The sequence below is a fragment of the Dendrobates tinctorius genome, unplaced genomic scaffold (genome assembly GCF_039654945.1).
Source record: "Dendrobates tinctorius isolate UK_male_01 unplaced genomic scaffold, ASM3965494v1 ptg000039l, whole genome shotgun sequence".
Classification (NCBI taxonomy): Eukaryota; Metazoa; Chordata; class Amphibia; order Anura; family Dendrobatidae; genus Dendrobates; species Dendrobates tinctorius.
The window spans coordinates 16,567,510-16,580,012 of NW_027361707.1; the positions used below are offsets into that span (position 1 = coordinate 16,567,510).

General features: G+C 45.0%; 1 protein-coding gene across 1 annotated transcript in view; it reads left to right on the forward strand.

The window, feature by feature from the left end:
* Positions 1-12,503, forward strand: part of STK32B (serine/threonine kinase 32B) — a 363,907-nt gene that overhangs the window by 273,480 nt on the left and 77,924 nt on the right. The window lies entirely within an intron of this gene.

Below are 12,503 nucleotides of genomic sequence, written 5' to 3' on the forward strand. Positions count from 1 at the left end.
TCCCCCGTCTCACTATCTTGACAGATGTGATAGACTTCTTGCCTCTGAGCTAGGAGGTACTACTGTGTGGGGGAAGACAGTATGGAAATATAGTGGAGATATGTACTGATGGTTTACTTCAATATGAAGGTATGATGGATTCCTATGTGTTATTGAGCAGCAAAAGGAGGAGGCTAGAAGAAACCTCCATAGAAGTAAAATACATTAGAGCTCCTCCATATGTGTCTGCTGTGGGCTCTATGTGTATGTACTGAGAATTCTCAGATAAACCCTTTAGAAGCAGCTGTGTCCTCCTCTAGTAGATCAACTCTTTACAGTCAGCTATATTCTTCTCTAGCACACTGTAGATTAAAAGGGTTGGAAACTGCTTGGATAGCCCCTTTTTAAATGATGTAGCATTTAAAAAGTGAAATGCATGGAAAATGAAAATAACATACAATCACTTCCTTTCCTGGACTAGTCCCATTCAAGTGATGTATCTACTGGTGCTCATGTGATGTTGCTTTGTCACATCAGGGCTACATCCTATCAGCAGCCACTAATGGGATGCAGCCTTCACAGTTCTCACAGATGGACGGTCTTAAGGAAGTTTCCAAGCAGATAAGTGAGCAATGACAGGCTTCAAAGCTCACATGACAAACTGCCAAGTAAGCACCAGCAGACACAACGCCGTCATCGCTGTAATGTAGGTGAGTATATATATTTTTTATTTTACATGTGGGACTATGCCATTTAAGAAGGGGTTGTCCAAGTAGTGGAAATCCCATTAACCCGTTACAAGCAGTTATTTATTTTCTCTTCTAGTAGATTAACCCTTTAGAAAGCGCTATATCGTCCTCCTCTATTTGTTCTGCATAATACACAGGAACATCTTATTACATGACAAATAAATAGCAATATTCAGTTCTGATTCTGCACAGGAGTTGAGGAGAATTTTCACTGAAGGTTTTTCTCAGAAGCTGTTGGTCCTCATTAAAGGAATCGTAACCCTACTTTAGCCATAGGAGAAATTGTAGTAAATTTATTTTCTTAATATCAACATTTTGGAATATATATATATATACATATACAGTATATATATCTAATATATAAAGCTCAATGTGTATGTGTGTGTGTGTGTATGTCCGGGATTGGCATCCGCACCGTCGCAGCTACAGCCACAAAATTTGGCACAGTCACACGTCTGGACCCGAGAGCGTCATAGGCTATGTTGTGAGGTAAAATTTTAACCCCACGCGTTCCAATTCACCAAACAATTTTGCTCCTATCTACATAATGGAGGAAAAGTGTATATGTATTGGCATCTGCACCGTTGTAGCTACAGCCACAAAATTTTGCACAGTCACACGTCTGGACCCCGAGAGCGTCATAGGCTATGTTGTGAGGTGAAATTTTAACCCCACATGTTTCAATTCACCAAACAATTTTGCTCCTATCTACATAATGGGGAAAAAGTGAAAGGAAAAGTGTTGGAGGCAAATTGACAGCTGCCAGATATGAACAAGGGGGACTGAAAGAATGAGAGCGATGGCGCCAAAGAGTATATACCGTACAGTTGCTAAGGTGGGGCCCTGTCATAGGATACTCACCACACGCGGGGATTTGAACACACACACACAAAATGCGCCACACACTACCACGTGCTTCAACACATATACCACCCTCAGCACACATTTCACCACACATACACCAACCTCGCCACATAAAAGTCCAAACACAAAAGTCGCCACTCAAAACTCGCCACGCTGTCCCAGAGCTGTTTAAAAGATGAAAAATGAGCTGTGATTGGCTGCTATCAGCAACAGTTTTCTTTGTAGACAGTTGTGGTAACTGAGGCCTATTATTCTTATCATTTCTATGGTGTTATCGTCCTTCTGTAAAGCTGGAAATAACACAATGTATTACTGTGCCAACACAGACCACCCTCTGACACAGACTGTAGGGGGAGCCCAGTATCACACAGGATAGGATTAGATACACGGCTCAGCAGTCAGTATCACACAGGATAGGATTAGATACACAACTTAGCAGTCAGTATCACACAGGATAGGATTAGATACACAGCTCAGCAGTCAGTATCACACAGGATAGGATTAGATACGCAGCTCAGCAGTCAGTATCACACAGGATAGGATTAGATACACAGCTCAGCAGTCAGTATCACACAGGATAGGATTAGATACGCAGCTCAGCACACAGTATCACACAGAATAGTATTAGATACATGGCCCAGCAGTCAGTAACACACATGATAGGATTAGGTACACAGTTCAGCAGTCAGTATCACATAGGATAGGATTAGATACACAGCTCAGCAGTCAGTATCACACAGGATAGGATTAGATACGCAGCTCAGCACACAGTATCACACAGAATAGTATTAGATACACAGCTCAGCAGACAGTATCACACAGGATAGGATTAGATACACTGCTCAGCAATTCAGTATCACACAGGATAGGATTAGATACACAGCTCAGCAGTCAGTATCACACAGGATAGGATTAGATACGCAGCTCAGCACACAGTATCACACAGAATAGTATTAGATACACGGTCCAGAAGTCAGTAACACACATGATAGGATTAGGTACACGGCTCAGCAGTCAGTATCACATAGGATAGGGTTAGATACACAGCTCAGCAGACAGTATCACACAGGATAGGATTAGATACACTGCTCAGCAATTCAGTATCACACAGGATAGGATTAGATACACAGCTGAGCAGTCAGTAACACACAGAATAGGATTAGATACACAGCTCAGCAGAAAGTATCACACAGGAGAGGATTAGGTACACAGCTCAGCAGACATTATCACACAGGATAAGGTTAGATACACAGCTCAGAAACAAGATGTGCCAAAGGAGAGGACATTTTCATTCCAAGAATTCCACTCATTCCATCTGATTTGTTTTTTGATTTTAAACGCCTCCAGTTTCCAGTTCAACTGCTATTTGCAATGTCCATTAACAATGCTCAGGGACAGGCCTTGAAAGTAGTAGGGATCGATTTGCAATCTCCAAGCTTTTCTCATGGTCAACTTTACGTGATCTGTTCAAGAGTTGGAACTGCCAAAAATCTGTTCATCTTTGCACCGAAAGGAAAAACCAAAAATGTTGTTTATCAAAAGGCTCTTGAATGAGTTGAAAATAAATACTATCAATACTTGGGTAATCGTTTAGTTAATTTGTGTTGCAAATCTGTAGTGTTGAATATATGATGTGAAATGTTTTTATGTGCAATATAATCATTATAATTTGTTATAACTAACCACAGTTGGTCTCTGCGTCTGTAGGAGAAAAGGTTTTTCCACCAACATAGAAGAGGATTCTTTACTGTTAGGGTAGTGAGAATCTGGAATTCCTTGCCTGAGGAGGTGGTGATGGCGAACTCAGTCAAAGGGTTCAAGAGAGGCCTGGATGCCTTCCTGGAGCGTAATGTGGCGCCCCTGAGGGTTCAGTCACCACAGAGGTACTGCACCTCCTCCTGAGGTGTGGTACCCCACTATCCAGGTAAGGTGGAGACACCTGACCACACTCTAACACCTGCACCCCACACCACTAAGTAGTGTAGCAAAGCACCTTCGGCGGCTCCCTGCTTGGAGTGTAGCATAGCACCCCTTGGTGGCTCCCTGCTTGGAACACGAAACGTGCTGGGAGGTGGGTGGAGCTGAGTTTGCACTAAAAGAGCGGGAAGAGGATAGGTTTTTAGGCAGTCAGTTAGTTAGTTAGTCACAGGAGTCTGTGAAAGGAGATCCCCTGAGTGGGACGGAGGAAGGAAGTGCTGCAGCCGACCTCAGTGATCTGGGTCCGCTGGCATAAGAAAGGAACATTGAAGGAAAGCCTGACTCTCCATAAGAAGGAAAGGATTAGTACGGAACATGAGTAGAATAAGAGAACAAGGACCAGGGTTAGAGGAGAACCCTTCCCAAGTTCTAAGCGCAAGGCCGGGGTCCGGTCCCCGAGGTTGTATGGATACTAATGGTCCTGCAGCAGACACCGGAGGAATAGAAGTAGTGACCACTTTATTCCCACACAAGACTTGGGGGTACAACAGCAACGATAGTGAGCCGGGACTAGGTAGAAGGAGTCCCCGAAGTAGGCTACAGCTGTCTGCCGTACAAGTAGGATTCTTAGGAACATCTGACAGCAGGAACTCCAGTATAACTCAATACTGTGAGTACTTCACTCAAAGGCGCTAAGAGGGAGATGTTCAGAAAAGGCACATATGTTGGCGGAGTGTTGGAAAGGAGTACTTCATCTTGCCTGGAGGTTGGCTGAGCTCCTGACCCGGAGGACACGGCACAGATGCGGGCACCTGTACCTGCAACAGACTGTGAGTAAAGCTTTGGAACTACATGCCCTGGTGTCCTCCACTTATTCCTGCGCCAACCCGTCCAGCTCTGCTACATCCCTTGCGCCCGACACTACACCATCTAAGTGTCACCTCACCTACTCTGCCCTGGGACTACAGCCCTGCCTGTGGAGGGCTATAACATCATTGCTGCACCACACCATCTGTCCCAGAGGATCTGTCTGCAGTGTCGGCTTAACATCTTCCTTGCCGAACACCACAGGTGGCGTCACGAATCACTTATAGACTTTCACCACCATAAGCACACTGAAACAACCCCTTTTGTAATGGAGCCCCAGGACCACGGACTGGGTCACTGCTGCCGTGACAACCCCCCGTTGAGGAGATCAACCGGCCCGGTACCGAGTACCCCACGGCCCTGGTGAGTGAGGGCGCTCCAGCAACAATATTGTATCTTACAGTTATTGTTAGGTTCTTTAGAAGGGCATAGATCTGGGGATTTATTCTGACAGAATTTTATAGGCTGAACTGGATGGACTAATGTCTTTTTTCGGCCTTACTAACTATGTTACTATGTTACTATGCCCAGGCAACGCCGGGTTCTTCAGTTAGTATATATATACTAGCTGAAGAGCCCGGTGCTGCCCGGGCATAGTAACTAACTCTGGTTAGTTATAGCAAATTATAGTTATCCTCCATCCCATAGTCCTGTGCCCATATACCCATCATACATATCCACGATCCCATAGGCCCGTGCCCATATTCCCATCATACATATCCACGATCCCATAGTCGAGTGCCCATATACCCATCACACATCCTCCATCCCATAGTCCCATGCCCATATACTCATCACACATCCTCCATCCCATAGTCCCATGCCCATATATCCATCATACATATTTTCCATCCCATAGTCGAATGCCCATATACCCATCACACATCCTTCATCTCATAGTCCCATGCCCATATACCCATCATACATATTCTCCATCCCATAGTCCCGTGCCCATATACCCATCATACATATCCGCCATCCCATAGTCCTGTGCACATATACCCGTCATACATATCCTCCATCCCATAGTCCAGTGCCCATACCCATCACACATCCTGCATCCCATAGTCCCATGCCCATATACCCGCCATACATATCCTCCATCCCATAGTCCAGTGCCCATATACCCATCACACATCCTCCATCCCATAGTCAACCATTATGACATCATAATGAGCGGCGGGGCTTGCAACCTATGATGACATCAGCGTCGCCATGGCAACCATTGTGACATTATAATAAGGGGAGGGGCTTGATACGCACACACTTTTTCCCCATTATGTAGATAGGGGCAAAATTGGTGAATTGGAATGCGCGGGGTTAAAATTTCACCTCAAATCATAGCCTAAGACACTCTCGGGGTCCAGACGTGTGACTGTGCCAAATTTTGTGGCTGTAGCTGCGACGGTGCGAATGCCAATCCCAGACATACACACATACATACATACACACATACATACATACACACACTTGAGATTTATATATAAGATATATATATACTAGCTGAAGAGCCCGGGGCTGCCCGGGCATAGTAACTAACTGTGGTTAGTTATAGCAAATTATAATTCCATAGTCCCATGCCCATATACCCATCATACATATCCACGATCCCATAGGCCCGTGCCCATATACCCATCATACATATCCTCCATCCCATAGTCGAGTGCCCATATACCCATCACACATCCTCCATCCCATAGTCCCATGCCCATATACTCATCACACATCCTCCATCCCATAGTCCCATGCCCATATACCCATCATACATATTCGCCTTCCCATAGTCGAGCGCCCATATACCAATCACACATCCTTCATCTCATAGTCCCATGCCCATATACCCATCATACATATCCTCCATCCCATAGACCAGTGCCCATTTACCCATCACACATCCTCCATGCCATAGTCAACCATTATGACATCATAATGAGAGGCGGGGCTTGCAACCTATGATGACATCAGCATCGCCATGGCAACCATTATGACATCATAATGAGGGGCGGGGCTTGATACACACACACTTTTTCCCCATTATGTATATAGGGGCAAAATTGTTTGGTGAATTGGAACGGGCGGGGTTAAAATTTTGCCTCACAACATAGCCTAGGACACTCTCGGGGTCCAGATGTGTGACTGTGCCAAATTTTGTGGCTGTAGCTGCGACGGTGCGGATGCCAATCCCGGACATACACACATACACACATGCATACATACATACATACATACACACCCTTGAGCTTTATATATTAGATATATATATATATATATATATACAGTATATATATATATATATATATTAGATATATATATATATATATAATGTGGTACAGTAAAGGGTGTTTTACTGGATGGGAGATACATTTCTCCCAGCAGATTAATGTTTGGCCGGGTTTTTCCCTAAAGACAGGACCTGCGATGATGTCATGGTCACGTGATCAGTCCATATGATGTCTCCCTCTCCGGTGGGATGGGGTTATGGGCTATGTAATGGAGGTTGGTATTTGGCACATGGTGAGTGTGTGTCTAGATGTTACAGGAACTTGGCTGGATTTAGCCTGAACTTGTACACAAGATCCCCATGCTGCAGGACTATAGCAGCAAGACTCTCAGCAACCCTGGGAATGGCACCTGGTGGATGCCGCAGGACCTGGTAGCTGCTTAGATAAGCCTGTCCCATGCAAGGGGTGAGTCTGGGGCCAGTGGATCTCCAAGCTGGAGTACATTTATGTTTTCCCTTATTTTTTGTTAACCTGCTGTTTGCAAAGTGACATTAAACCACTGAAATTAGACTATGAGCCTGTGTGTTGCCTCGTTACTGCAGCCCTGCCATTACCTACTGTCATGATCCAGGATGGGGTTTGTCTTTGGCCCATCCTGGTCAGACAGGGGTTAATTGTTTCTGCCTCTCTCTGGCAGAAGGCGGCTATTTAATGCTCACTTGACCTAGGTCCGGTGTCAGTTATACTCCTGCCCTCGGCTGAGTTAGTTGACCTCGTGCGTACGTGTGCCTTGTGCCTGGTAACTTGTTGCTTGTTTGGTTTTGATCTGGTTCTGTCCCCGTTATGCGTTCTGCCTGTCCCTCTTGTACTGCGCTACCTCTCTGTGTATGATTCTCTGCCTGTGACTTGACTATTCTCTGCTCGTCCCTCTGGTACCACACAGCCCTCTCCGTGTACGACCCTCACTAGTCTGACCTGCGTTTTCCTCTCCTCTACAACAGTTTCCCTGCAGTAGGTACATTACATCATCTGTAGCTGTAGGACGCTAAGCTCCTCCCCCTGCAGTCACATGATCGTAGGTCCTGGGACTCCTTACTATTTTCAGTGCCGCAGGTCCTGTCTGCTTGAACCATCACTACAGTGTTGGACCCCACGCTCTCCCATAGTGTGGGTAAGTCACCCTGCTCTGCGTGGCAGTTTGCCGACACTGACAGGGTCCTGACATTAGAGTCCTGACATTATAACTGACCGTTACCTTTTTTTTTTCTCTCCGCTCCCCTTCTCTTGTGTGTGATGGATCCAATGCACGCTCTTTCTGACCAGGTAAAGCACCTGACTCAGATGTCTCAGAAACTCCTGGGGGAACAACTAGCCCTGGCTCAGTCTCAGCAGCTGATCGCTGACACTGTACAGGGGGTTTTATCATCAGGGGCTCGGGATGTTACATTAGTTTCCCCTGAGTCTCCGGTTAAGTTTCCGGATACCTTTTCTGGAGATAAAAAGGAATTCAGCGTTTTCAAGAAGGGCTGTAAGCTTTTCTTTTCATTGAGACCACACTGTTCTGGGGATGAAAGTCAGAGAGTGGGGGTCATTATGTCTCTGTTAAGGGGAGCCCCCCAGGCTTGGGTTTTCTCCCTTCTGACCACTGCCCCTGAGTGTATGACTGTGGATGCGTTTTTTGAGGCCCTGGGGCATATTTATGATGAGCCTGATCGGATGCGTATGGCTGAGGACATGGTGATGAGTGTGTGCCAGGGGAAGCACTCAGCCGAGTGGTTTTGCTCAGAGGTCAGACGCTGGGCTGCTGAGGTCTGCTGTAATGATGCTGCCCTCCGGGCTTTGTTCCGTAGAGGCCTGTCTGAACATCTGAAAGATGCCTTGGTTCTCCACCCTCCGCCTGATTCCCTGGAGGAGGCTATAACACAGGCCGTCCGAATGGATCGCAGGTTACGGGCGAGGGGAGTGATGCAGATTGAGACCCCGTTATTCTCCCAAGGAAGGGGAGCCAGTCCTACATTGGAAACCATGGAGATGGGAATCATTGACCTCAAGGAGAAAGAAAGGAGACAACAGCGCTTGGGAAAATGCTGTTTTCACTTTGGCGATTCTGGACATTGGAAAAAGAATTGCCCCTCCTGTCCACTGACCAACAAGCGACTGAGCCCGGGTGATTTTCGTGGAGGTCACTGTTGTGAGTTCATTTTCCCTTTCACCGTCGATGCCTGATGAACTCCCTCTTCTGGTGAAGGAAGGTAGTGAGGCTGATTACCAAACACCTGAGCTGGTAGATGATGACTGGGTAACAGGAACTTCTGACTGGATATAAGGCAGCCGACGCCCTTCTGAGTCGCTGGTGATTTCTCTGCTGGATTCTTGGAGACCAGTCTGATTCCTGCTTCCCAAAGATAAGTTTTTGCTCTGCTATTGAACTTATTAGTTTTGTTTTGTTTACTTTGTTTTTTGGAGTTCAGCCTTCCCCGGTCGGGGGTGTGCTGAGTTCCATTTTTGTCTCTGATCAGTTTGGCTCTTTGCTTTGTCTTCAGAATTTACCTGATTGCTGATATAGTAATTTTGAAGTCCTAGCGACTTCAGGGCCTGTTTTTCCTATCAGACAGTTGGGAATTTTTTGGTAGGGTTTTTTACGGATTGCAGACAGCAGCTTTTCTATCCTGTCCTTTTTAGTTAGCTTGGGCCCCATCGTTTGCTCAACCTATCTTTCTATCTGTGTTAGTGTTTTCATCTTGCTTCACCGTCATTATATGTTGGGGGATGCCTATTGCTTTGGCGTCTGCTCTGGGGCAGTTTAGATTTCCCCTTTCTTTATTTAAGCCTATTTAGTTCTCCGGCTGTGATCGAGGGGTCTAGGGCATCGTAGGAACCCCCCACGGCTACTGTTAGTTGTTGTGATAGGATCAGGGGTCTGCAATCCGATAGCTACCAACCTCTCTGGTTTTCTGGACTTAGCTTGTATTTTTGTTTCTTCCTCCTTCGGTGACTCATTCATAACAGGTCACCCAGGCTCTCAGGTACCTTTTTCTCCATTTTCAAAAATGTTGTTGCAAGTGGAACTTTGTTGTGGGAGTGTCTCCACATCCACTTCTGCCTTTGTGGATTGTGGATCGTCATTGAACTTTATTGACTCTGACTTGGTGTCCAGGTGTAAGTTAGGGACAGTTAGGCTGGAGACTCCTATCCATGTTAGAATCATAGAATCGTAGAGTTGGAAGGGACCTCCTGGGCCATCTGGTCCAACCCCCTGCTCAAAGCAGGATTCGCTAAATCATCCCAGTCAGATGTCTGTCCAGCCTGTGTTTGAAGACTTCCATTGAAGGAGAACTCACCACTTCTCGTGGCAGCCTGTTCCACTCATTGATCACTCTAACTGTCAAAAAGTTTTTTCTAATATCTAATCTGTGTCTCCTCCCATTCAGTTTCATCCCATTGCTTCTAGTCTTTCCTTGTGCAAATGAGAATAAAGTTGATCCTTCTACAATGTGACAGCCCTTTAGATATTTGTAGACAGCTATTAAGTCTCCTCTCAGTCTTCTCTTTTGCAAACTAAACATTCCCAAATCCTGCAACCTTTCCTCATAAGACAGGGTTTGCAGACCGGTCACCATTCTGGTCGCTCTTTTCTGAACTTGCTCCAGTTTGTTGATGTCTTTTTTAAAATGTGGTGCCCAAAACTGGACACAATATTCCAGATGAGGTCTGACCAAAGAGGAGTAGAGGGAAATAATGACTTCACGTGATCTAGACTGTATGCTTCTGTTAATACATCCTAGAATTGCATTTGCCTTTTTTGCTGCTGCATCACACTGTTGACTCATATTCAGTCTGTGATCTATTAGTATAACCAAGTCTTTTTCACATGTGCTGTCACTTAGCCCTATTCCTCCCATTCTATATATGCTTTTTCCATTTTTATTGCCCAGATGTAGTACTTTGCATTTCTCCCTGTTAAAAACCATTCTGTTAGTTGCTGCCCACTTCTCCAGTTTATTTAAATCTTTTTGAATCCTCTCTCTCTCTTCTCTAGTATTAGCTATCCCTCCTAGCTTTGTGTCATCAGCAAATTTAATCAGTTTACCCTCAATTCCTTCATCTAAATCGTTGATAAAGATGTTGAACAATACAGGGCCCAGGACAGAGCCCTGTGGTACCCCACTTGAGACATTCTTCCAACTGGATGTGCAGCCATTTACGACCACTCTTTGGGTCCGATCACTAAGCCAGTTATGAATCCACCTAACAGTTGCCTTGTCCATTCCATACTTAATCATTTTTTCAATAAGGATTGTATGAGAGACTTTGTCAAATGCTTTGCTGAAGTCAAGATATACTATATCTACAGCATTTCCTTGATCCACCCAATCAGTGATACCGTCATAGAAGGAAATTAAGTTAGTCTGACATGACTTATTAGTTACAAACCCATGCTGACTCTGTTTAATCACTTCATTCTTATCCAGGTATTGACATACATGTTGTTTAATAATTTGTTCAAAGATCTTTCCTGGTATAGAAGTCAGACTCACCGGCCTATAGTTACCTGGGTCCACCTTCTTCCCCTTTTTGAAGATAGGAACAACATTTGCTCTTCTCCAGTCTTCTGGCACTTCTCCTGTTCTCCAAGAATTTTCAAAGATTATAGAGAGGGGTTCAAAAATTTCTTCTGCTATCTCCTTCAGTACTCTGGGGTGTAATTCATCTGGACCTGGAGACTTGAATTCATTTAGGCTAGCTAAGTGTTTCCTCACTATCTTTCTGTTTATAGATATCCTGGATTCTTCTATTGCCATTGACAAAACACTACTGGCTAAGAATGACATCATATTTCTTACAGAGGAGTTTCTCCTTAAAGTGAGTTCCTTGCACCAGGAACGCATTTCATGCTTTGTTATGGACAACCTGCCTGCGGGACTGGTGTTGGAGCTCCCCTGGTTACAATTACATAATCCTGTGATTAATTGGGAATCTCGGGACATTGTTAAATGGGGTCCCTATTGTTCTGAAAAATGTCTTGCTACTGTGTCTGTGTCTTCTGTTGGTCTGGAAGGTATTCCGGAGTACCTAAAAGACTATACTGGCGTTTTCTCCGAAAAAGAGGCTGAAGTTTTACCACCACACCACCCATTTGATTGTGCCATTGACCTGGTTCCAGGTGCTAAATTGCCCAAGGCCCGCTTGTGTAACCTTTCGGGTCCCGAGCGGGCTGCCATGAAGGAATACATTTCCGAGAGTCTCCTTAAGGGACACATTCGTCCTTCTGTCTCTCCCGTGGCGGCGGGCTGCTTTTTCGTAAAGAAAAAAGACGGTGGTTTGCGCCCATGCCTCGATTTTCGAGAGTTAAATAAGATAACTGTGAGAAATACGTATCCCCTCCCACTTATTCCTGATTTGTACAACTAGTTGTCCGTAGCTAGGTGGTTTTCGAAATTAGATCTACGGGGAGCGTATAACCTGATCCGAGTCTGGGAAGGAGATGAGTGGAAAACTATTTTTCTCACTACTGAAGGGTTGATTGAAAATTTGGTCATGCCTTTCGGTCTGACCAATGCTCCAGCGGTCTTCCAAAATTTCATCAATCACGTGTTCTCTGATTTTATTGGACGTTTTATGGTTGTGTATTTGGATGACATACTGATCTACTCACCTGATAAACAGGCTCACATTGGTCATATTCGGGCAGTTCTCCAAATGCTTCGGAAGAACTGTCTCTTTGCTAAACTAGAGAAATGTTCATTTTTTGTTCAGGAACTGTCTTTTCTGTGATTCATTGTGTCTGCTGAGGGGTATCGCATGAATCCTAATAAGGTGCAGGCCATTGTCGATTGGGTTCAACCTTGTGATTTGAAGGCTCTTCAGCGTTTCTTAGGATTCGCCAATTATTATCACAAATTTA